The 4,997-nt window shown below is 43.9% G+C and overlaps 1 pseudogene; it reads right to left on the minus strand.

Moving 5' to 3' along the window:
- Positions 1 to 2,745: 2,745 nt before the first annotated feature.
- On the minus strand, positions 2,746 to 4,152 carry LOC117701636 (non-POU domain-containing octamer-binding protein pseudogene; annotated as a pseudogene).
- Between the last annotated feature and the right edge of the window lie 845 nt (positions 4,153 to 4,997).

A 4,997-nucleotide genomic window follows, 5' to 3' on the forward strand; every position in this document is an offset into this window, starting at 1 on the left:
CAAATAGGTGACCTGAGGAGTGGACAAGTAGACTTTAGAAGGTGAGATTCTGTAGCATTGGCTGGGCAGGAAACTAGAAGGCCATGGGTGTTAATTTGGCTGATTTCTAGAGAGAGACAGAAGAGAATATCATCAAGATAATGAATAATCTTAGATTTAGGGAGAGACAGAGAGAATAGGTCAGAAGTCAGAGCCTGGCCAAGCAGATGTGGGCTGTCTCTGAATCTCTGAGGTAGAACAGTCCAGGTGAGTTGGGTAGAAAAGTGGGTATCAGGATCAGTCCAGGTAATGGCAAAGATGTTTTGTGACTGCACATCTAGGGGATAAAAAAGAATGCATCCTTGAGATCTAGGATTGAAAAATGAGATGTTCCCAAGGGGATAGTGGAAAGAAGTATGTAAGGGTTTAGCCACAACAGGGTGGAGAGGAACCACTGCAGAATTAAGGAGCCTGAGATTTTTGAACCAGGTGATAGGTACCATTGTGTTTTTTAAACTGCTAATATAGGAGTGTTGAAAGGGGAAGACAGGACTGAGGAGTTTTTTCTTAGGAGGTTAGAGATAATAGGTTTAAGTCCCCTGAGGGTCTGGAGAGAGAGAGAAGAGAGGGTATTCAGCTTGGGTGATGTACTTGGTAGGGTCTTGTAATTGGATGACAACAGGAGAATGGTATTTAGAAACAGAACAGTTCTGGACCTCCCAGACTTAGGAAAGTGACATGTTAGAGTTAGCAGTTTGGGTGGTTAGAAGAAGGAAGAGTTTGGGTTTAGGCAAATGGGGAGAGCAAAAGAAACAGAAGTTCCTGCTTTAGCTAGAAGATCCCTTCTCAATAATGGTACAGGATACATTGGCACTACCTAAAAGGAATGGGTGAGAGGAAACACCCCTAAAGTCTAAGTGAGGGTATCTGATGAGGTTGGTAAGGCTGTTCTCCTACCCCAACAGGTAGGGAAATGAGAAGGAGAGGTAGGTCAGCAAAACTCCATAGAACCAATAAGTGGCCCCAATGTTCAAGAGGAAGGAGATGGATTGCCTAGACACCATAATGACCACTTGGGGCTCCCTCTGGTGATGGGAGTGGTCAGGTCAATGGGACCTGGGCCCCTTCAGTCGTCCATAGCCAAGCCTAGAAGATCAGCTAGAGCATGACCTGGGATTGCTGTCCTTCTGTTGCCATGAGGGCACTTATCAGCCTAATATTCTTCTTGATGGCACTTTGGACATGGCCCTGATAGTTTGTGGGGTTAGGGAAAGGCCATGCCCAGTGACCCTGTTGACCACATTTGAAACAGGGACCTGGTGGTTCCCGAGTCTTAGAAAGCCAGAAATCCAGGTAGTGGCTGGAACTGGTTGTACATGCTTTGCCAGCATATGGTATTTTTGTTTGTGGGCATTTTTATCTCTCTCATTGTATACTTTAAAGGCCAGCAACAAGACTTCAGCCTATGGAGTTAGGGGTCCTCTCTTCAAGTGTCTAAGTTGGCTTTAATTTCAGGATAGCTTGGGAAAAGATGTAGGTCACCTGGAGTTGTTTACCTTCTGGGTTTTCAGGGTCTAAATTAGTATATTATAACAAGGCCTTTGTAAGGCACTCTAAACATTCAGATGACCTCTTGAAACTTTTCAAAATTTACTGGTTTTAGGAAGCCTCATGGAGATTAGACAGGAGGCAGGTTGTGAATCAGTCTCTAGCTAAAATGCTACCTGGGGTGTTACAATTCCATTGAGGATCCTGGTTGGGCACTGTCTCAGACCTGATTGGTTACGATGTGTCAGTTTGGTCTATTTCTTCTGCATCCATTCTAGCCTGTCCCCAAACTCGACTGTGCTTCTTGGGGAGTAAATTGTTACTAAGAATCAATCATATTTATATTATAGAAAGTCAAGTTATAAGAATGAGTGGTATACTGAGATTCTTTAATAAAAGTAGAGAAGTTATAGGTATAGGATCCAGTCTTTTTGTGCCTTGAGAAGCATGAAGGAAACATGTACACTAATTAGACCATCTATCCCAGTGACTCCCTCAAAGGAAGAAGCAAAACTGGGTTAGGGTGAGTGGAGGAAGAAGTTGTGGGGGTTGAGTGTAGATAGTGAATAGTTAGAGGGCTGAAAGGAGGTTGCCAGTGTAGGACTTCTAAAGTGCCCTATAGTTGGGAAGGGAAGGGAAGAGTCTGGAGAAGCAGGGTTGAGGAGGCTCTGGAGAAGTCTGGTAAAATGAGGAAGCTGGGGAGGTCAGGAAAGCATGAGAGGTTGTAGAGGCAGTTTAGGGATGGTAAGGAGGAGGTTTGTTAGCTGCATCAATGAAAGTAGAAGTTTTGTCTGGATGAGATTTCATAGCTAGAAGGAGTGATTTGGAACAGGAGAAGCAAAGGGAAGGTTTGCAGCAAAGATGAGTAAAAACATGGGCATTGAGAACCTCTTTCCATTTTCAGGATTGCTGGCAAAAATTATAAAGATCCTTTAAAATAGTAGGATCATTTTCCTATGGTTCTCTAGGCCCTCAAAGATCAATATATTTTCAGGAACACACAAGGCAGACTTGATAATGCACTATACCACAGATTTGACTTCTTAAATACCACCCCCCTTGCCCTCTGCCTTCAAGCATACTCTCTAGAGTAGTACAAGCAGGGAAGACCTATCTATTGGGAAGAACCCCTAACACTTTTCCAGGGTAAAATTCTGGTTAGTCCAAAAAAGGGCCCTTCTTTTAAGGGCTGCAGGAAACTAGACAATGCAACTTTATCTAATATTTGCAGCATTTATTTGGAGCAAATTAAGCTCCAGGAACTGGATGGTTGAATGAGTTCAACCAATTGCTCCAACTCCTTCCATTGTAGCAGCTTGGCTTGGGGTCAATCCAAAGGTTCCATCTGGCATCATAGTGGCAGGTCCTGGAGGAGCTGGAGTACCAGGTGGCACAGGAGTAGGGGATATGGCACCTCTATTGTTTATGCCTGTAGCACCTCCCATAGCCATTTGGCCCATCCATATTTCTTGTTCTCTCACATCATAGGCACATGGGCGATGTACCACATCAGGGAAAGTTCCCTTGAATCCTTCCTATTGTAGTTGCATTATTTCTTCTTGTTGCCGCATCTCTTCCTCATGGTGCCTGTGTTCCTCTTCCTGCCTGAGTTGTAACTGCTTTCATTTCTGAACCTCTTGGTTATGCAGCTCCTCCATCCTCTGAAGCTCTTCTTGACATCTCATTAAATCCTGCCTCATTAGCATAACATGGTGCTCATGGGGCACTGCCTTTATCTCCATCTTCAGCTTCTCATGAGCCTCCTTGATGTTCCAGTCCACTTGATCCTGCTGTTGCTTCTTCATCCAATGAGTGCCTTCCAGCACATGGCATACTCATACTCAAAGGACACAGGTTGTGCAAATCTGGGTGGCTCTTCTCTCTCCTTGTGAAATTGTTGGTTCTTTATAACCAGCTTCTCTGGAAGTCCCTCTTCATCATTTAACTGGTTCATAGGCTCCATAGTCACAGCCTGAGGAAATGTGGTTAGCAAGAAGGAGCCTTCACTGCATCTGTCCAGATCTTTCTGAGCAGCTGGTTTCCCTGAGAACTCAACAATGCCTTCCTCAGTCATTCACAATGACTACAGCCCTCTCTACCTGGCCAAACACAGAAAAGACTTCTTCCAACAGTTTGTTAGACACGTACTGAGGAAGGTTGCAGACTGTAAGGGATGCACTGTGACAGGCAACATGCACTCACAGCTGCTTTCCACAGAGTGGCACATTGTCCAGCTCCACTTTGGCAATTTCCACTATGGTTTGTGTTTCCAACAAATAAAGTCAAAGCCTTTATCCTTAGGAATGAAATCTTCCCCTGCTTTTCCATATTTCTCAAAAAGTTTCCCCATTTCCTCCTCAGTGATGCCAGGGGGAAGACTGCCCACAAAGAGACAGCTACACTGGGTAAAGGTCTCTCTCCTGGTTTCCTAAAATTCTTCAGGTCAGTAGTCAAGCCTTCATTCTGGCTGCTAGCCTGCTGTCCATTTGCAGGTTTTGGTGGGGGTGGTGGCTGCTGCTGCTGCTGCTGCTGCTGCTGCTGCTGCTGCTGCTGCTGCTGCTGCTGCTTCTGCTTCCTTGGAGTATGATTCTGCTTCTCCAGGTTAAAGGTTTTATTGCTCTGCATTTTTGCACCCTTGACTTAGATTTGAACACAGCAAAGTGTCTGTCTCCCATTCCTCTATAACCCTGATGCCTCTGCCCACAGTTCTTTGGACTCAGAGCTTTATTAATCTTGACAATCCCCCCCCCACACCGTGTTTTAATTACTTTCTCATCTTTATTTCCCTCAACCCCAGAGACACTGCCACATATACCACAAAACCTAAACATCCTCCAAAACCTAGTCCCATTCCTGCATTCACTCCCAGGTGAGAATTCAGACAAATGTCCACAGAGGTTACAGCTTACATATGGTTCTGTTATATCTCATATATGACCCCTTCATGTCCTAAGGAAGACATTTTCTCTTAGAGATTTTCATTTTAATATATCTTAAAAATCTCTTGTGTTAATTTGCCTCCATCTTTTCCTTGGGTAAGGACTACACTTTTGTGTTGCTGATGTTGCTGTTCACAGCTTTTCTTGATAGGCCTAGTACAATCTTGGTAACAGGGTTGCTTTGTGTTGAAGGTCTGACCATAGCTCTTAGTCTTGCCTATCTTGGGTAGTTATGCTGTGCATTTTTATTGGTGTACGATGATTTATTCCTGATACCTTCAGTTTGAAAATTTTTCTGAGTAATGCAGCATCACCTTATTAAAATACATTTGAAGCCTTTTCAATAAAATAGTAGGAACAAAAGTGTCATTAAATGACCACTTAGAGACATTATCTAGTGGGTATTGGGGCCAGACATGATTGCAAAAGTGGATAAATCTGGAAGAATTTGAATCAGGCTCTAGTTTTAGAGGTTTTCCATGAGGCATCCTGGTGGGGAGCCTGGAGGTACAGATAAAGATGAGATACCTA

Source organism: Arvicanthis niloticus, unplaced genomic scaffold (genome assembly GCF_011762505.2).
Source record: "Arvicanthis niloticus isolate mArvNil1 unplaced genomic scaffold, mArvNil1.pat.X pat_scaffold_1542_arrow_ctg1, whole genome shotgun sequence".
In the NCBI taxonomy this organism is placed as follows: Eukaryota; Metazoa; Chordata; class Mammalia; order Rodentia; family Muridae; genus Arvicanthis; species Arvicanthis niloticus.